At 45.6% G+C, this 21,785-nt stretch overlaps 1 non-coding gene across 1 annotated transcript; it reads right to left on the bottom strand.

Moving 5' to 3' along the window:
- Positions 1-15,393: 15,393 nt before the first annotated feature.
- Positions 15,394-15,532, bottom strand: LOC112878436. Its single transcript, XR_003225761.1, has one exon. It is a non-coding gene; the product is annotated as a small nucleolar RNA Z247 (small nucleolar RNA).
- Positions 15,533-21,785: the final 6,253 nt, after the last annotated feature.

The raw sequence follows: 21,785 nt of genomic DNA, 5'->3' as shown, positions 1-21,785 counted from the left end.
GGGATGAGTTCAGAAAGCTTCGTCAAGGTGGTATGAATGTGACGGAGTATCTCCATAAGTTCACGGAGTTATCTCGTTATGCACCAGAGGATATCAATGATGACGAGAAGAAGCAAGAAGCTTTTCTTGGTGGACTTAACCCTGAAATCAGGACCTTGGTTGAAGTCACCACCCACAGTGACTTTAATGCCATGATCAACAGGGCTATCACCACTGAGAGAAATAGGAAGTCAGAACTCAGTGAGCGCAAACGACGGTTTGAAAGCAAGAAACCCCAGCAGATGGAGAAGTTCCAGAAGACTCAGTATCCGGCTCACTCAGGCCAGAGGAGCCAGGGTGCAACCTCATTCAGAACGCACCCCGGTTCTTTCCAGAAGCCAGCCCAGTCAGCTCCAGTTTTGCAGACCCAGAACACCTCCCGCACCCAACCGACTGGCGGAAGTCAAGTGACCAATCCGAAGGCCTGTTTCAACTGCCGTGAAGTCGGACACTACAGGGCCAACTGTCCGTATCTCAATCAGCCGGCCCCTTCGATTTTCTCCAACTCTGTTCAAGGACCAAAGCAGCCGGCGGGAACCAACCGTACAGCACCAGCTAGGAGCCAGCAGTCCTTCGGCAAGGCAAAGGTGAACCATGTGCATGCTGAAGAAGCAGAGGATGCACCAGGAGTGATTTTCGGTGAGTTTCTGGTCCAATCAGCTCTAGCCTCAGTACTCTTTGATTCTGGAGCATCACATTCCTTTATATCCTCCCACTTTGTGGAAAAGCATGATATACCTACTATAGCCCTTAAGAGGCCGTTAATGACACGTTCGCCTGGAGGTCATATACCTTGCCACTTAGGCGTCTTAGATATCCCTATAAACCTAAGTGGGGTAGTATTCCTTGCCAACCTAGTAGTCCTTGCTTCCAAAGGGATAGATGTCATACTCGGTATGGACTGGCTCACCAAGCACCGAGGAAACATAGCCTGTGCTGAGAGAGCAGTGACAGTCACCAACCACCAAGGGTCAACAGTCACATGCCTAATCCAGCCTAGCCTACCAGACTCCATGGTGAACCACATTCAAGCAGAATCCCCAGAAGATGTGCCAGTAGTTCAGGAATTCGCAGATGTATTTCCGGATGAACTACCCGGTATGCCTCCAGAAAGAGATGTAGAGTTCACTATTGACTTAGTCCCCGGAACCAAGCCTATAGCAAAGAATGCCTATCGGTTAGCAGCCCCAGAGCTTGCCGAGTTGAAGAAGCAGCTTGAGGAGCTCCAACAAAAGGGATTTATTAGACCTGCTGCTTCTCCATGGGGAGCCCCAGTGCTCTTTGTGAAGAAGAAAGATGGAAGCATGAGACTTTGTGTAGACTACCGTGACCTGAATGCAGTCACCATCAAGAACAAGTACCCTCTGCCTCGGATCGATGATCTGTTTGATCAGCTGAAGGGAGCTAAGTTCTTCTCCAAGATAGATCTGAGGTCAGGTTATCATCAGCTCAGAGTACGACCAGAGGACATCCCTAAGACAGCCTTCAGGACCCGTTATGGCCAGTATGAGTTCACAGTGATGCCTTTTGGTCTAACTAACGCCCCCGCCTTTTTCATGACCCTCATGAATAAGGTGTTTATGGAGGAGTTAGATCAGTTTGTCGTGGTATTCATAGACGATATACTGGTCTACTCTAAGAGTGCTGAGGAGCATGGACAACATCTTAGAGTTGTGCTGGGAAAACTCAGAAAACACCAGTTGTATGCCAAGTTTAGTAAGTGTGAATTCTGGATGCAGAGAGTTAGTTTTCTGGGTCATGTCTTAACAGCTGAAGACCCAGAAAAGGTCAAGGCAGTATCAGAATGGAAGCAACCAACCTCAGCCTCGGAGATTAGAAGTTTCTTGGGATTAGCCGGCTATTACCGGAGATTCATAGAAGGTTTCTCTAAGATAGCCCGGCCTATGACCGAGTTGCTCCGAAAGGACACAAAGTTTGTCTGGTCTGAAGCTTGCGAGGGAAGTTTTCAAGAATTGAAGAGGCGACTAACTTCTGCCCCGGTGCTAATCTTGCCAGATAATCAGAAGAGCTTTGTCGTTTATTGCGACGCATCCCGACAAGGATTGGGTTGTGTGCTTATGCAAGAAGGAAGAGTTGTAGCTTATGCCTCAAGACAGTTGAGAACACATGAGCAGAACTACCCCACCCATGACTTGGAGTTAGCCGCGGTGGTGCATTCCCTCAAAATTTGGGAGACATTATCTAATCGGGAACAAGTGTGAGATCTACACGGATCATAAGAGCCTGAAGTACATTTTCACCCAGTCAGATCTCAACCTTAGACAGAGAAGATGGTTGGAGTTGATCAAAGACTATGATTTGGAAATTCATTACCACCCTGGAAAAGCTAATGTGGTGGCTGATGCGCTCAGTCGTAAAACGTATTGCCATCACCTAGTTACGCAAGCCCCAGAGCTGAGTGAAGAAATGAGAAAGTTGAACCTAAGGGTTATACGCCACTCCTGCAACCATAATCTTAGTGTTCATCCCATCCTGGATGACCAGATCAAGGAAGCTCAGATGGAGGATGAAAGATTGGTATGGATTAAAGATCGCAACAGTGAAGGCAAAGCCCCAGATTTCAGGATAGATAAGGATGGAGTCTTGTGGTTCAAGAAAAGATTATGTGTGCCTAAGCAAGGTCATTTTCGCAGGACCATCCTGGATGAAGCCCATAACTCCACTTATTCCATTCACCCCGGCACTACAAAAATGTACCTAGACCTTAAGGAGAAGTATTGGTGGAATGGTATGAAGGGGGATATTGCTCGATTCGTAGCTCATTGTGATGTGTGCAAAAGGGTTAAGGCAGAGCACCAGAAACCCAGTGGATTACTCCAACCATTGCCAATTCCAGTATGGAAGTGGGATGAAGTTAGTATGGATTTTATCACCGGTCTACCAAGGACCCAGAGCGGCCATGACTCGGTTTGGGTAATTGTCGATCGACTTACTAAGGTAGCACACTTCATCCCAGTACGTACCAGTTATGGAGGGGATAAATTAGCCAAATTATATATTGAGCGTATTGTGAAGTTACATGGAGTACCTAAGAGGATTGTGTCAGATAGAGGCACCCAGTTCACTTCGAGATTCTGGGGCAGGTTACATGAAGCACTTGGTACAAAGTTGGACTTCAGTTCAGCATATCATCCCCAGACCGATGGCCAGACTGAAAGAGTTAATCAGATCCTTGAAGACATGCTAAGAGCCTGTGTTCTTACTTATGGCAAAAATTGGGAAGACAGTTTGCCATATGCGGAGTTCTCTTACAACAACAGCTACCAGTCCAGTTTGAAGATGTTGCCGTTTGAAGCCCTCTACGGGAGGAAGTGCCGCACACCGCTCATGTGGACTGAAGTCGGTGACCGCATTATTGAGGGCCCGGATTTATTAAGGAAGCAGAAGAAAAGATAGCGGAAATCAGAGAGAATATAAAGGCAGCTCAGTCCCGCCAGAAAAGTTATGCTGATAAAAGAAGGCGTACTCTCAGCTTCGAAGTTGGGGACTATGTGTATCTTAAAGTTTCCCCAATCCGCGGCACACGCAGATTCCAGGTACAAGGAAAGTTGGCCCCACGTTACATTGGACCTTTCCCAATTATCAAGAAAGTGGGACCGGTAGCCTATAAGCTTCAGTTGCCAGCAGAGATGTCAGATGTACACGATGTATTCCACGTGTCCCAACTCAGAAAGTGTCTGCGAGTACCGGAAGAACAAGTGGCACCAGAAACAATCGACCTGCAGGATGATCTCAGATATCAAGAAGTACCAGTAAAAATTCTAGATATTGTGACGCGAAGAACCCGCAACTCAGCAGTCAAAATTTGTCGAGTCCAGTGGAGTGGACATTCTGAAGCAGAAGCAACTTGGGAGAGAGAAGATGCGCTCCGAGCCGAGTTCCCCAGTCTCTTTAGTGCTGAAGCTGAATCTCCGGGACGAGATTCAACCTAAGTGGGGTAGGTTTGTAACATCCCAGTTTTCATCACTATTGAAAGAAATGCAAAGTAAGGGTGTTTGCGTAATTTTATAAAAGTACAAGTCCTTTTATGCAAATATTTGATTTACAAAAGTAACTTTTAAATCTACTCAGGACTAAAGTGTAAAATGCGAGTCAAGTCTATCCCGTCATAATGACATGTCTATCCAACCATTATGACAAGCCTATCCTGTCATAATGATATGTCTATCCAACCATTATGACAAGTCTATCCCGTCATCATGACGTGTCATAAATGCTTGCATTTAGGTCCTGAATTTATAAAGTTTTACTCTTTAGGACAAAGCAATTCAAATCCGACTTTTGTTCCAAAAATTCATGTGTAAAAACATAAGTTTTGAGTTTTTGAATTTAAGCCCTAAAGCAATGTTGTAGAGTTCGAAAAACTCTTCAACTTTCGTTTTGGGCATTTCTTCATTTGAGTTTTGGATTGATGGGAAATTTTGCCTTACAGATGAGCCCCTGCAGTTTTCTGAAATTGCGCATAAGTCCTTGGGAAATTCGATTTCCCTTTCCCCTCTGTTTTCCTTCTCTGGTGCTTTCTTTATCTTCACTAGCAACACCATCCCCCTTGATCTATAAATAGGACCCCCTTTCTTTTGCCATCCACCATGAGCAAGTTAGATAAGTTGTGGTAAGCTTAGTGTTGGACTAGCCACTTAAGGTTGTGCGTTCCTCCGTGACTTTGTCGCTCCAATAAGGTACGTGTTAGTCTCCTGGTTAAGCTTGAGTACTTAGTATATAGGTTGTGATTCATCTGTTGGTAGGCTCCACCTCGCCATAAATCAGGGTCGTCGCACACAGCGCCGGCCGAGATATTTTTCCGCCGCGCGAACCACCTCACCTCATTTAAAAAGGAAGCCGATGCACCTCCCTACCGTCCCCCACCCGTGCTCGCTTTCGCTCGCGCACGCGCGACACACCGGCCCCACGACGGGACCGCGCACTGCCGCCGACACCGCGCCGTGCGCCCACCTCCGCGTCCCCACCCCGCCCACGCCGCTGCAGCGTTCTCGCCGGCTTTGCCGCCTCGACGCTCGCGTCTTCAGTGCTGCCACTGTGGGAGCTGTCGGCGAGCTGCCGCAGCCCACGCCGTCGCCCGTCCCTGTGCGACGCCGCTGCCTCTCCCCGCCTATAAAAGGAGCGAGGCCGTGATGAGCTCCATCATCAGCCCAAGCACACCGAGCCGTTTCACTTCACTAGCTAAACCACTTCTCCCGAGCCCAGTTCACTCACGAGACGAAGCTCCAACAGTTGATCCTCTCCTCAAATATGTACTATCTATTTCCCCTATTTTCATCTCCATTTGAGCTTATTTTAAAGCTTGCTTGTGTTTGTTGCCGGTTGTGCCGTTTCCGCCCGTAGATCACGGAGTGACCGAGGAGGAGCCGTCCAAGGAGTACGAAGGCCAGTACAGCGGGCCGGAGCCAGAAGACCCGTACCACGAGCAGGAAGCCGCCGTCGCCGACGCGTACGTAAGCGAAGGCAAGTTTCATCGACCCCTACGTGAGCGGTTGCATCCATGTGAGGACGTCTAGTTGTAGTCCTGGTTTAGGATCGATTACATATACCGATGCTTGAGTGATTGAGTGTGCTCATACATGCATGTGAGTAGTTATGCATATCCAGAGTTGAGACTAGGATATGAAGGGATTTGGTTGAGGCTAGGGCAGCTGGGTATGTTGGAGCCGGCGCTACCGTGGTGGTAGACTGGCAGGTGAGTGCTACCGTGGAGGTAGGCTCGAGTTGACATGTTGAGGAATGGTTGCTGCCCTGGTGAACCATAAGGACCGAGTTGTTTTGACATCTCACCTAGCTTACTTTAGTACGACCACAGGTTCCGTTATGGGCCGGACTTAGCCTAATCCCACTGGTTAGCCTGACGGTCGCAGGGATGGTTCACGGGTATAGACCATTGGGGTCAGGCCCGAGGGTTTGTGCGGCCGGGCTGGGGCGTGACCACGGCTGGGTGTCGGCTATGTCGGTTGTCCGTTCGGGCAGTCGAGCTTGTGGGTACAGTGTACGACCTCTGCAGAGTGTAGAATCCATTCGAATGGTCCGTGTCCACGGAATGGACAGGCTACGGTGTGGTCCTGACAACTAGTGAGCTACCTACTGTGGGTTGTGTCGGGAAGAGTTGTATACTATAAGTTGCATTACTAATGCTTTTGCTTAATGTGCATCGTGCATGTCATTCCCCTCCCGTAGGGTGAGGTGGAACTTGCTGAGTACTTTTGTACTCACCCGTTTATGACTTGTTGCAGAGGATCCTGATTTTGTGCCTGAGGAAGGCGAGTAGTTCGTGCCCTATACCCAAGTCTGGAGTGGTGCCGTTGTGGTAGAAGCCCCCATGTCCGATGAAGAGTTTACCCTTGCGTTTATCATCGCAACTATTGTATTTCTAGTTTATATTATATTGTAATCGAACGTATTAAATAAGGCTATGTATGACTGTGGCACCACTTGTGTAATGTATTTTCACCAGAGACTGTTTTCTGGTGTTTAAATACATGTTTAGCTCCGGTTGTTTAGGCCGGGGCGTTTCAACTTGCTTGTGAGATGGTGCTTCTTCTTGCACTAATTGAGTGAGTCTAGTAATCTCTTTCCTTCATGGCTTGCATTTCGGCATGGTTAGTAGCACAAGTTTGAGTATCAATATTAAAGCATCATGCACAACCGTTACTAGTTGAAGGACTAGATGACTTTGATGACTTACAAGCGTTAGAGGAAGCTTTCCAAGAGAGTTAACTTTAACTTCAAGTGCCGTGGAATGGCTTGCAAGCTTGTTAAGCTTTCTTGAAGTTTTTTATTGTCTCTCTTCATGTTAGCATGAGTGTCTTCAACTAAGGAGAGTTCTTTAGTTAAGTCATTCAGTTTCCTCTTTTTACTAGTAAATAACTCTTCTACCTCAAGAAGTATGCTATCCTTGGCTTTTAGGGACTCCTCAAGTCTCTTATTTTCCTTCCTTTCATTGATAAGGTGCTTTTCAAGAGCTTTGGATTTTTCTCTCTCAAGCCTAAGCAATTCTTCTTGTGATTCAAGAGTCTCATCTAGGTCATCTAGTTTCATTATTATTTCATCATTCTAGTTGCCGCACTCTTGCCATATTGTTTAATAAGACTAGCAATTTCATCTTCCTCATCTATTTCATCATCCGATGAGTTCGGGGAATATTACCTTTGAGTTCCTTTGCCATCAAGCACATGATTGGATCTAATCCACATCAGTGAGATCTTCAAAACAAACTTGGTTGATGCGAAGAGGAGTCTTGAATGCCATGGTTGCAATATCTTCATTATCGGAGTTTCTCTCTTCATTTAAATCCAATTCTTGACCAAGATGAGCTTCACCCAGCACGCTTTGTATCTTGGCTTGTCCCTCTTGGATGAGCTATCCTTGGTGTCCTTCTTCTTCTTTTCTTTCGGACAATCCGCAATGAAATGCCTAATTTTCTTGCAACTGAAACAAGGCTTGCTTGATCTTCTTCTTGATTCATACTTGTTCTTGCTAAGATTTCGGAAGTTGCTCTTCCTTAGTACCTTCTAAAGTTCTTGATGACGAAAGCATTTTTTCATCATCAATCATTATCTTCATTATTCACTAGAGTCATCATCCTTTGAGGATCGGGTAGCCCTTTTCTTTGCCCTTAACTTAGCTTGAAGAGCCAACCCATTGTTCTTTGCGCTTGCTCTTGGAGTCGGCCAAATCTTGATTATTTTGACCCTCTTGATCATGGTGAGCTTCTATTCTTCCAAAACATTCTCGGCGGTGAATACTTTTAAAATCTCTTTCGCTCTTATCAAGCTAGGTAAGTGACATCCCTAGCCATGTAGACGGTAAGAGCTTGTCCACTATTCACGATCACCCCATTTGTCTCCACCAAGTGACTTTGATTTGATTGGCGATCCTTTTTCATTCGTTGTACATCTTTGACGATTTTATCTTTTTTCATGGAGAAAAGACTTATTTCATCTTCTAATATTTTGATTCTTGACTCACGAACTTTTCTTGATCCTTGATGATTCACTTGGAGTGTATCCCAAGCATCCTTTGTGGTGAGAGCATCTTCAATCTTATCAAACTCTTCGGCACTTACGGAAGAGTGGAGGATGTTCAAGGCTTGGTAGTTGCGTTGCAAAATATAGATTTGAAGCGGTATAGGAGTTTCATCATCATCCGGAATGTTATAACTAACTTCCACAATCTTCCAAAAATCCTTATGAATGGCACTCAAGTATCCAAACATTTTTGTCTTCCATTGATTATAGCATGTGCCATCAAACTGAGGTGGCTTTCCCTTGTGAATTGAGGCATTGTGTTCACTTGGTATTTGAAAGGTGTAGTAATGACCCACTCGGTGATAGTGTCTCTTTTCTACACTTTTGATGAGCTTGAGGATCTTTTCTTATAATTGGTGTCCGAGTCATCACTTGACTCGATTATAATCTTGGTGCTGAATTTCTCTTTCTTTCTTTGCAGTTTCTTCTTCTTCTTCCATACCTTCCACTCTTGGAATGACATCTCATCATCGGTTGTTTCCAACTCTTCTTCTTCTTCATGTTGACTATTCTTTTTCTTGTCCTCAAGTTTTTCAAACGACTTCTCCTTGTCAACTTCAATGGTTGGATCGACGGGAGCCTTTGATGAAGTATCACTTGACATCTTGATTCTCCAAGCGGTTAAGCTTCAAAGATGGAGAACCTTGCTCTGATACCAATTGAAAGGATCTAAGATTTCTAAAGGGGGTGAATAGGCTAATCTGAAACTTAAAACACTTTACACACTATCAGTAACACAGGTGTCCGGATACTCCGGATATATGTCTGGATACTCCAGGTTTTGTGCCCGGAGTTTCCAGAAATTTTGTCCAGAGAGTCCGAGTATGAAACAATGTATGCACTAACAAGATATTGATGCTATAATTTAGATCGAGTAAATTTGGGCAAGCTAGTAGTACCTTAGGAGTGTTTCTAACCAGTTGTCTTGCTCTAGAGACTAATATAAATGTAGATTGACCTCAAACACTAGAAATTAGTCTCACAAGCAAATATCTAATAAAACTAGTAAGGAGCACAAAATAGAGATATAATTTGTTTCCCGAAGTTCACTCCCAAAGGAGCTACGTCTCCGTTGAGGGAGGATTCAAGAGACGGTGCTCAAGAACCCCTATGCTCCTCTTCCAAGGATGAGACCAACGCTCAAACCCAAGGTTACTTACTATGTGTTCCTCCGCGAGGAATGAAGATTACAAACTTCTTGTGGTGCTCACAACTTGCTTGAACACTCACAAGCGACGCCTAGCCGTCTAGGAGCTTGAAGCTCTAAGAGTAATAAACTTGAATCCACTGGCTAAGGATTTTGTGCTCAAGAGATGGAATGGAAGCTTGCTAGCACGAATCTTTGCTCTTGCAACTATCTCACTTGATTCCCCTAAGAAAATCACTCAAGAATGGAAGAGGGGAAGTGAGAGAGCTCTCTTTTTGCTTGCTGGCATGTTCTGGTTCAAAATGAGCAAGAGAGGGGGAAATGAAGGGGTATGGGGGTATTTATACCCTCTCTCATAGAAAACTAGCTGTTGGGAGAAGGGTATCCGGATACTCCGGGTATATGTCCGGGTACTCCGGACATAGGGATCCGGAGACTCCGGTCCCAGATAAACTTCGGATGAGTAGCAGTTACCCGGAGACTCCGGGTGACTGTCCGGATACTCCGGATCACAATGTCCGGACATTCCGGATATTGAACCGGACAGTCTGGATAAACATGGATTTTTACAAGAAGGCTGTTTTTTAGTGGTAGGTTTGATTCTCATGGCTTTTGAAGGTTCTCTTCAGCACAACTACCATATTAACACTTGTGGATCAAAGTCCCTCTTGATAGTACGACGTTTCTATACTCAATTTCAAAATAAAATCTAATTCTTCAAGTAAATTTGAAACACCTCTTTTCATTTCCCTTTTCTTATAATACGTTTTGCTTCATCATTCTTAGCCCCTGCACATATGATCGACAACATGATTAGATATACACATGCTTTGTCATCTTCCACCAAAACCCACTAAGGGGCCTAGATATCTTTCACATAGGCACATGGATTCCTTGAGGCACGGTTGTTTTGACCTTTCTCCTTGGAATGTAGGGTGATCTTGAGGATGACATGGTGCTGAGGTCTGGTGGTTATGCTCTGTGGGGTGTTGTGTGCTGTTGTGGTTGTGTTAGGTTGTGTGGCCTTATTTATAGGCATTTTAGTTGGTGTATGGGCATGGTTTGTACAGGAGTAAAGGTGCCCATCCACATAGCCGGATTCGAGGTATGAGTGGTCAACTGAATGCATTCGGTGCAGTCATTCATCTAACACAACCACACCTCAGCAAAGGAGTGAAGTGCGCCTGCAAAGCTCTGAGCATTGGACATGGATGGGTCGCATCCGTCTGAAAAGACGTACTGAAAAGGTCAGGCCTGAAAAAAAGCATAGTAACTAAATTTTGTCCAATGGATAGACAAAATCTAGTTTTCGTCTACCCATTGGACGAAATCTAGATTTCGTCCACCCGACGAAAACATGATTTCGTCATGCAGGCCCCATAAAAATTGTCTGTTTCATGCACTTTCGTCTACTGTTTAGACTAAAGTAATTTTCATCTATCCAGTAGATGAAAATAGCATATTCCGTCTAATGGATAGACGAAATATAGAGATTTCATTTACCGCCCAGCAGACGAAATGGGCCTAGATTTATAATTTCGCAAATCCTAAGCATCATTTCGTAATTTCAGTACAAATTCGTATTAAAAAAAATCTCCCAGTCTCTCTATCTAGTTGCCAAATTGCAGTACTGTATTTCTGAAACAACATTCGCTTCTTCTGAACTTGCCAAGAAGTTATGGTCTGGACGACGATTTGCTGCAGTTTCGATTTAGAATCATACATCTTGAATAAAAAAAATCTCTGCAAATTTCCATTGAAACATGCTGTCCATTCTTCGGTCAACTATTCCATATCTGAAACTCAAAACTCTTTCAACAGTCCATTCTTTATGTCAGAACCCGTGCTTGGACATGATCCCCTACCAGGAAACGACGACGACAGCGCACCACATCGGCGAGAGCAGCAGCACGAGCCGCGTGCGGCGAAACCAGCACCGACCAGGCGACGCACCATCCTCGGAGCGCACGGCCCGCCGCCACCTCCCGTGCCGCTACTCACGAACGCTGGAGCCGGAGGCGGGTCGTCATCCAGCGCCGCTCCGACTGTGAAACTCAGAGGCGCACTAGAAGGAACGATGGAGCCCGATCTTGGGTCTCTCGGTCGGTTGCGTGTTAATTGTATTGATCGAGGAAAAGCCCCTCTCATGGCTTACATATATAGCATGAGAACCAACAGGAGAGCCGCCCAAGGATTGCTTTACAAGAAAGAATAATTCTATCTATAGTCAGTTCTATCTATAGCAATCCTTGGCCAATACATGTCCTTGTTGTTTCACGTTACAAACATGGAAGCTTTCACAATTACAATTTTCCTAACAGCCTCCCTCAATCATAACCTTCTTAGGTTAAGATTGGTCTTGAAATTCTCCAGTAACCTTACTGATAAAGCTTTCATGAAGCCATCTGCAATTTGATCTCCAGAAGGGATAAATTCAATTTCCAAGAGTCTCTGTGATACTCTTTCCCTGACAAAATGAAAATCAACTTCTATATGTTTAGTTCGAGCATGAAACACTGGATTGGCTGACAAATATTTTGCACCAAGATTATCACACCACAGTTTTGCAGCCTGTGGACTTTTAGCTCCCAATTCTCTCAGCAAAGTCTGTACCCACATCAATTCTGCAGTTGCATTAGCCATAGCTTTGTATTCTGATTCAGTACTAGATCTCGACACCGTAGCTTGTTTGCGTGCACTCCATGATACTAAGTTTGACCCAATAAAGACAGCAAAACCTCCTGTAGATTTTCTATCATCTACATTGCCAGCCCAATCAGCATCTGAGAAAGCACTTACTAGAGTCGACATTGACCGATGTATATTTAATCCCAACTGAGTACATTGTTTTATATACCACAATATTCTCTTAACAGCAGCCCAATGAACTGTAGTAGGCGCATGAAGAAATTGACATACTTTGTTAACCGGAAAAGCTATGTCAGGCCTTGTAAGTGTCAAATACTGTAATGCACCAACTATGCTTCTATACTGAGTAGCATCATCTGGACCCAGAAGAGACCCCTCATGCAAAGATAATTTCTCACTAGTAGACAGTGGTGTACTCATTGGTTTACAATCGACCATACCAGTTTTCTTCAACAAATCATTAGCATACTTATGCTGAGTTAAAACAATTCCATTCCGTACCTTTTTTACTTCAATGCCGAGAAAGTAGTGAAGATCACCTAGATCTTTTAAAGCAAAGTCTTTCTGTAAATCCTTGAGTAGTGCCGATGTGGCATGATCTGTTGAGCTAGCCACAATGATATCATCCACATAAATAAGAACATACATAGTTATACCTCCTCTGTTGAAGATAAAAAGGGACGTGTCTGCCCTTGAAGGTTTGAACCCGAGATCCACAAGTTTAGTGCTTAATCTCGAATACCAAGCCCTTGGTGCCTGTTTCAATCCATACAAAGCTTTATCCAATTTACAAATGTAATTCTCTTTACCTCGTTCAACAAAGCCTGGAGGTTGTTGCATATACACTTCTTCCTCCAATATGCCATGTAAAAACGCATTATGAACATCAAGCTGTCGTAGACTCCATCCTCTGGAAACAACAATAGATAGAACAGTACGAATGGTAGCTGCTTTTACCACTGGACTAAAAGTATCCTCGTAATCAAGCCCATACCTTTGTTTAAAACCTTTAGCTACTAGACGAGCTTTATATCTGTCTAAGCTTCCATCTGCTTTGCGCTTAATTTTGTATACCCATTTGCTGCCTATCACGTTTATGCCTTTTTGTGGAGGAATTAAGTGCCAAGTTTTATTTTTTATGAAAGCATCATATTCAGTCTGCATAGCCTCTTTCCACTGTAGATCATTTATAGCTTCCTCAACAGCATGTGGTTCACCGGTAGAAGAAAATAAACTGTATCTAATAGTGCCATCAGTATATACCTTGTCTTTGCGAATTCCACTTTGCAACCTTGTTCGTGGTCTTGTAATTTCCTGAGGAGGATCAACATCTGTAGTCTCTGTAGACTCTGCAGGCTCGACACATGATCCTGGGATATCCACATGCGCTGATGCAGACGCACTCCCATGCTGCCGTTGTGGCAGGTGCTCCCCCGCTCGCCGGCCGCTGGTCAGAGAAGCCGCGCGGGCGCTGGTCGCGGTGCCAGACGCGGATTGGCCTGGCGCTGAAGACGAGTTCGGCACGGCAGCAGGCTCGGAGCGGCCTGCAGGCGCCTGGGTTGATTCCTCGGGCAATGTAGATCCCGGAGTGGATTGTGCAGCGCTAACAGGACCGGAATCAGCCTCATGTCTTGTGTGCAGGGAACCACCAATATTTGGTATGTCTCCTGCACTTGTTTCCTGAGTTTGGTCCTGATTTTGTTCCTGCGGTACTTCAAGAAGATCATTAGCAATATCAGGTGGATAATTAGTAAATTGGCCTACTAAACGTTCTCCTCCATGAGTCGGATTTGATAGAGTAGGATGAAGGCAATGAATTTCGGAGCGAAGTTTAGCTCCTGCGTTGGGATGAAGCTTTGAGAAAGGAAACACTGTTTCATCAAAAATCACATCTCGTGAAATATATATACGCCCTGTAGAGACATCTAAACACTTGTATCCTTTGTGAAGAGTGCTGTAGCCAAGAAAAACACATTGTTTAGATCTAAATTGTAACTTGTGGGTATTATATGGGCGAAGATTTGGCCAGCAAGCACAACCAAAGACTCTCAAAGATGTATAATCTGGTTTCTGTTGAAAGAGAAGTTCCAAAGGTGTTCGATTTCCAATAATTCTACTAGGCGTGCGATTAATTAAGTAGGCTGCAGAGAGAAAAGCTTCATCCCAAAACTTAAGGGGCATGGATGCATGAGCAAGAAGAGATAGGCCAACTTCTACTATGTGACGATGTTTTCTTTCGGCAGAGCCGTTCTGCTGGTGAGCATGAGGACATGAAACATGATGGGTTATGCCAGCTTTGCTAAAGAATGAATTAAGCTTATGATATTCACCTCCCCAATCAGTTTGCATGGCTAAGATCTTTCTATTGAAGAGGCGTTCAACTAAAGCTTGGAACTCATGGAATTTTTGAAATACCTCTGACTTGAATTTCAGAAGATAAACCCAAGTAAATTTGCTAAAGTCATCAATAAAGCTCTCATAGTATTTCTTTCTACCAACAGATTCTGGCGCATGACCCCAAACATCAGAGAAAACAAGTTCCAATGGATATTTAGAAATACTAGATGAAGTAGGGTAAGGAAGCTGATGACTTTTTCCTTGTTGACATGCGTCACACACTAACTCATTTGAGTTTTCTCCGGAACAAGGGAGATTATTGCTACTAATAATTTGTTTAACAATAAACGAGGACGGATGTCCAAGACGACTGTGCCATCTCGACTCAGATGGCTTGGTGGCGCTCAAGGCTTGTTTGACTGATGACGCAGGAAGGGGGTAGAGGCCTTTGTGACACCTTCCTTTAAGAAGAGTATTCTTCGTTGCCTGATCCTTGATTAAAAAGAAATTAGGGTGAAATTCAAGAACACAAGGCGGAGTTATCAGTAGCAAGACGGTGAACGGAAACAAGATTTTTCTTGGCTTGTGGAACACAAAGAACATTGTTTAGATGAATATCACGACTAGGAGTATGAACGGTAGTATGACCAATATGACTAATATCCATACCTGTACCATTCGCCGTGTGGATCTGATCTGATCCGTGGTACTTGTTCTTCACCGTTAGCTTCTCCAATTCACTTGTTATGTTGTCAGTGGCACCGGTATCCATGTACCAATTAGTGTCCACCCCATACGAGTTTGTTGCAGCTGCAACCAACTTTTGATCTGGAACGTAATCTTCGTCGAACCTGTGCCAGCATTCTGCAGCAGTATGTCTTTTCTTGAAGCATACCTGACAGAGCAGTTCTCCATCAGATGCCGCCCTTGGGTTGTTGTTGTAGTTGCGGTTGGAGTTGTTGTAACCTCCACCACGTCCTGCACCTTGGCGCTGAAAATTCCCTCCAGAGCTGCCGCGACCTCCTGAGTTGCCGCGCCCTCCAGAGGTGTAGCCTCCTCCACGCGATTGGCCTCTGCCACGCATGTTCCTGCCACGACCACGGCCGCGACTAGCAGAATTGGCGGAGCCTCCCTGGTTTCCTCCATACACAAGATCCATACGAGTCTTGAAGCTGAGAAGCTGTGAATAAAACTCACCAAGAGAGATCGGCTCCACACGAGTGCAGAGAGATGTGACAAGTGGATTAAAATCCTCGCCCAATCCAATGATGATATACTCAATCAATTCTTCATCTTCAAGCGGTCTGCCTGCCGCCCTCATATCGTCGCCTAGAGTCTTCATCTTCCCGAAGTACTCCGCAACGGACGAGCTCCCTTTTCGGGTAGTCGCCAAAGCAATCCGTGTATTCACGGTTCGTGCTCGCGTCTATGACGCAAACATGTCTTCTATGATCTTCCATGCTTCCGCAACCGTCGCACATGTAGCAACCTGCGAGAGGATGTCTTTTGACAAAGAATTTAGTAGGTAGCTAAGGACCTGTTGATCCGTTGCTTCCTAATCATCTAGTGCCGGGTTCGGCACTGTCACCTCCTTGCCGTCCGCTCCCTTGACGACGACTTCCGCCGATGGTGCCTTGGAAGCACCGGTGAGGTAGCCTTGTAAACGAGCACCGCGCACCGCGGCACGGATCTGGGCCTTCCACAGCGCATGGTTGGATTTCGTCAGCTTCTCAGTGACGGGTTGACCAAGGAGTGGATTGGCTGCAGAGGAGGATGAATTAGCCATGACAGATGATCAAGGGGATTCGATCTGTTTAGGCTTTGAAGGCTCTGATTACCATGTGAAACTCAGAGGCGCACTAGAAGGAACGACGGAGCCCGATCTTGGGTCTCTCGGTCGGTTGCATGTTAATTGTATTGATCGAGGAAAAGCCCCTCTCATGGCTTACATATATAGCGTGAGAACCAACAGGAGAGCCGCCCAAAGATTGCTTTACAAGAAAGAATAATTCTACCTATAGTCAGTTCTATCTATAGCAATCCTTGGCCGATACATGTCCTTGTTGTTTCACGTTACAAACATGGAAGCTTTCACAATTACAATTTTCCTAACACCGACGTTGACGGCTCTGCCCTTCGACGGGATCTACGACGCCAGGGACGCGGTCGCCGGCGTCGACCCTCTGGTGTTCGCCGACCCTGCCGCCTGACCGGAGCCGCTGGTGGTGGCGCTATTATGCGATATCGCCTGCAAACTTGGTGAACTGAAAGTTGAAAGCATGCTTTCCCAACAATTCAGTAGGTATTCAATCGCACTGCACGTCTGCACCCGTCTAGGCATCTGAGAAAACTCAGAGCAACAGCACTGTCCAAGCGACCAAATTAGCAGGTTCCGGTCAGCTCCATGGCCGACGACCAAACCGCCATTGTAGAGGAGGAAGCTACTACCTTGGTCCATGGCCAATGGCCTTGCAGACGGCGGCGAAGCAGAGCGGACTCGAGAGCGCGCAGGTGCACACGACGCCGACTTGATATTCTTGAACCGGATGTCCTGGAGCCTCATCCCGGACACGTTCTTGTGCTCGCAAATGTGGTAGGAGCAGTACCTCTGGTCGATGACGATGGGGTTCCAGACGTCCTCCATGACCATGTCCTCGAGCACCATGTGCGCGGCGCTCCTCCTGACGGGGGAATTCTCACACGCCTTGATGCGGACGCCGCTCGCGGTGTCCGCGAAGGTCACGCCGCGGCCGCGCGACGTCGCCCTTGCCGTCACCGGCGTACCGGCCCAGGCTGCCGACGCTCACGCCGTCGCTGACCTGCCCGATGAAGATGCAGCCGGCACGTCCCGAACTATTCTGGGCCCGGGAAACCGGGCGGCGGAGACCTGGACGGCGGGGCAGCGCGGCCGTGTTGCCCCGCCGTCCACCCCTGGGCCTCTGACGAACGTTGGATCGGGCGCGTGCGGTCGTGATCGCCGCAGATAGGGAGCGAGGCCCTCTCCGAGTCTCCGCTTTCCTCGCGCACGCACGCACGCACGCAGTCCGCGCGACGTGCTGCCTGCCAAGTGCCATCGTCCCCTTCGACGAAGCGCTGCCAGCGACATCCGCAAGCATCACGCCGACACCGGCACCTGCGCGGCGCCGCCGGTGACTTCGTTTGCTTCCACGCCGTGCGCAGGCCGGTGGCGCCGGGCTCGGCCGTCCCCTTGCGCGCGACGCCAAGCAGAAGAAGAGGAGGGGACGGTAAGCTACCTAGTTGTTCACAGTGGGCAGTATCTTGCAGTGTTTGAGGACTGGGCACTTGCTGAAGGGCCAGGATGCGGCGCCCTGGCCGTCGATGACGCCGGCGGCGACGGTGAGCCCCGTCACCGACTCGAACCCGATCCAGTCGTCGCGGAACGTACGGATTCAGGTCCGTAGCGGCCTTGAGCGTGCCTTGCAGAATACCTATAGAATTCATGGTCATGTTTTTCAATGGATGCAAGCAAGACCCTGACTGCAGCAACTGATCGACTTGCCTGCAGCTGGAAGGTCAAGGTGGAGACCTAGCATAGCTCTCAGAGGAGCTCTTGGGCCGCCATCTCCAACTCGATGGACGGCGATCGACGGCGTTGGGAGTACTGGGCCACCGGTCAACTTGATGCATGTTGTGCTAGCTGCGCAGGATGGCAGGAGAGAGGAGACTCCAATATCCATGCGAGGATGAGTCGAACAAAGTTAAAAGATCCACAAAAAAGAATGTGGTGGAAACATTTACAGTTCGCCCTGCAATTTTGCGCGTAGCTAATGGACAGGTGTAAATGTGTTTTGTGTCTCAAACACAATCGGACAAGTTCAAGTCTAAGCGCCTTTTTTCACCTCTTTGATATCTTAACACTTCTTCGAACATTGTATCTTTGTCAGCAAACACATGTTGAAGACCAGGCACCTGCAGGAACTCGCGCGAGGCTTTGCCTCGGCAGGTCAGCTGGAGGCCTTAACTCAATCGAGGTGGCTCGAACTGCCTCAGCAAGATCAGCTGCCCGAGCTGCCGCTACCTGGGCAAACAACGAAGAGAGGAATGCATGCCGCAGAGGTCCAAAAACTGTAAACACACGATGCAGTAACTTGCAATCATCTAAACTGGGGCTAGCATCTAGCCACGGTCTTACAACACACACGTCGCCAGAGACCAGAGTGTGGCGTTAAGTTGGAAGTAGCAGGGACACCACATGACCTGACAACCAAAACAACGAACCGACACATCAACAGCATGGACACCACTGCAACTCTAGCAAGGGGAGCATGGTTTCTCTACTTCTCTATCACTGGGAGGAGTAGACATCTATAAGCTTGAGCATTAAGCGCCATCCAAATTCTAAAAGTTGATCCTGGGCATGATGGATGCGAGGTTTGGCTTGACGGCATGCAGGTGCAGGCAGCGGGCTGTCATGGTTTCTTCATCGTTTCCTGCAGTTTCGTCAGATTGTGCCACTTCAGTCTGTTCTTCATTGTCTACGGGTTGCACTGGATCAAGAAACAAAACAAGGGATCAGAGCATGCACTTCAGTTGATGTCGAAATATACAATCAAGGTAAAGTCGCAATTCAGAAGCCTAGATACGGCAGTATATATAAGAACAGCCTGATTGCATGAACCATCATATCTACTAGAAGATAAGCTGCAGTGCCCACATCAAACTATCGCCCAAGCAACTGTGTATAAAATTCTGATAGCTACAAGAAACTTCTACAGTGTAAAACTGGAAGGCATTAATCTAACCATGTGCATGCTGCTTCCTCCACTAGAAAAAGGGACAAGGCGGGCAAAACAGTTCCCAACCATGCTGATAAATTTATAACATAAATACGAGTCCAGAAGCTAAGCCACATCAACAACCCATTGCTGAGAAACCTCGCACCAGAAGAACTACATACAAGAAAATAGAAAACATCTAATAGCTAGCTACTTCAAAGTTTATAAACACACTAATCTATCCATGTGGCACCACTATAGGGAAAATGAACAGGGCAAAGCATCTCCCAGCCAGGGGCTATTCTACTTCTATAATACAATAGAGAGCACATTAACCACCAGAATGGTCTACAGTGTCTCAGCAGGTGTGCCATCGAACTAAAGGATATTCAATTTTATCCAAACTTCGTCCCACAAGCCATTGATCAAAGAATTTACTTCCATGCGTGATTGCTAAATACTGAGGTCATGAGTTTAAAAGATGGTTTCAAAAAGTATTTTATAGGCGCTCCCACACTAATCTTGCTCACCCAAGATCGCTACACTCTAGTACTTAAGTATCTCCATTACATTGACAGCAACATATAGAAATATAACCCATTCCCCAATAAAAAAGGTAATCTACAAAACAATAAATGCATGTCCAATTTGTTTATACGTTACCTTCTTCAGGTTGAACAAGCTTTGTTGTTTCTATCTGTGAAGCATCACTCTGGCTTTTCTGGGAACGCTTTATAACATAGTCCTCTTGCAGTGGTGAAGGTATCTCGAATGAAAACTGAGATACCTCCACACCTTGAGCAACAGATTCTGCATGATCTGCAAGATACGAATCCAAGGAATAGTATTCGGAGAATTTGAGAAAAAACAAGACTCGATCAACCACAAGGGAACAAGACAAAATACTTGAATGGAATATTTAAAGGATTTACGCCTACATATTATGATACATCCTCTGAATGCAGCAGCAAAAAATGCTGCTCAGGTGCAACCAGTAAATTTGTCATAAAAATCAACTATATCGTGTGATCAAGAAAAGACTATCAATTGTTAGACAAAATTTTTGGGAATAACTAGCTTAGTAGATACCCGTTAATTGTAGGTAGTCGACAACGATTTATATGCATCTAAAACTGATCATGAGCACTAATGTCACTTACATAGTTCGGTCAGAAAAATTAAAATGTCACTTAGACATGAGCATTGAAACATGGAAAGAACGCAATGCAAGAGTTTTCAACCAGCAAGAATCTGCCGTCACTCAAGTGGTAAGAACTAACTGATCAGAGAAGGCGGCGGCTATTGGGTCCAAGCTGGAGGTAGCCATCCAGCTGCACTGGGACGGCCAAGCCGCATGCCAATAACGGTTAAGAGTACTTGGTTCAGATAGGAGTCATTCACCAAGCTGTAAGCTCTGGTTCCTACTTGGCAATGGATTATAAATCTAATTCATAAGATAATGAATATGTAACTGCAAAGGTTACTACTTTACCCCCTGTTTGCTGTTTTGTACTAAAATCTGCTGAATCAAATGTTTTCCTGAGCTTACAAGAGGCTCCCATACTGCCCCTGTTCTCCTCAAAAATAAAATCATAAGGTAATGTAAGTGCAGGCCTTGCACCCCATGATGTAATCCAGTTTGGAAAAATTTCATCTTTAACACAAAGATACACAACTCTACATATTCTAAAAAAAGATGAAGATACTAAAGAGAGATTTGACCAAAAGGACTTTACATACTTGCTAACTTCGTTCAATGATCTCAGCATCCTTCCATTAGGATGCTTATAGTGCCCGAAAGAATGAAGAAACTGTTAACAAGCAGACTACCATATCTATTAAAAAATATCGCATATACGGATTGCAGGCAATTTTGACACAAATGACACAGTGGTGTAGTGTGCACAAGTTTATCTCTTTCCAGTATTTTTACCCTAACACAGAAATCATCAGCAATTTATTTTTTTCTACGGACTAGTAACTTAGATAATAGGTTAGACTTCAGCCAGTGGAAATACAACAGCCTAATCCCATATAATTACATGAAGTAGGGCCTTGACTAAAACACAAGTAGGTCAAACACTCAAACTGGAAGGCATGTTAACAAGATTTCAAGAGAACATGTTACTCACACATCAGCAAATCGGGTGCTTCCTTAGCTTCTTATCTTAATATTAATGAGCCTTTCGCATCCTAGAGGAGCATGAGGAATGTTAGGTTTATCGATTGCCCAAAGCTTACTGCTGTCCTCCTGTGATACATCTGATGGGTCATCACATCTCACGTCAGGGTTCCACTCACTACTAGAAATAGAAGCATCCATGACGTTTTTTCGTGTGACGTTTGGAGCTTCGTCATTAAACATGCCTCATCTATGACGAAATACCAGTTTCGTCACAGTGAAAGTGCATTTGGCTCGCTAAGTGGGTTTTGGTGTTGATGACATACAAAATTTAGGAGCTAATAAGTTTATCGAGTTATGGACAAGTTAAAATTCAATAAAATGAAAAAGAGCAAGAAAATACGCCAAATCTGCTTAAAGGACGGTGTTGGGCTTAAAAGAAGATCTTTTAATACTCTCTATTTTGAATTTGAGTATAGAAAACACCGTACTATTAAGAGGGATGCGAATGGATAACATGAAGGTGTCAAAGTGCTTATTTAATATGCTAACCAACAAGGAGAGACACAGAATCATACACTTGTGCACCTAGTTTTCTGACTGTTTCAGTGTGTGTCGGAAGTTCCAACAAGTGGTCTGAAGTTCCGACACCTGTCGGAAGTTCCCAGTAACTTCCGACAGAGGGGGTTCTCGGCTAG

Source organism: Panicum hallii, chromosome 9, assembly GCF_002211085.1.
Source record: "Panicum hallii strain FIL2 chromosome 9, PHallii_v3.1, whole genome shotgun sequence".
Classification (NCBI taxonomy): Eukaryota; Viridiplantae; Streptophyta; class Magnoliopsida; order Poales; family Poaceae; genus Panicum; species Panicum hallii.
Note: the sequence above shows the minus strand (reverse complement) of the source record. Positions and strands in the feature narration are given on the sequence as shown.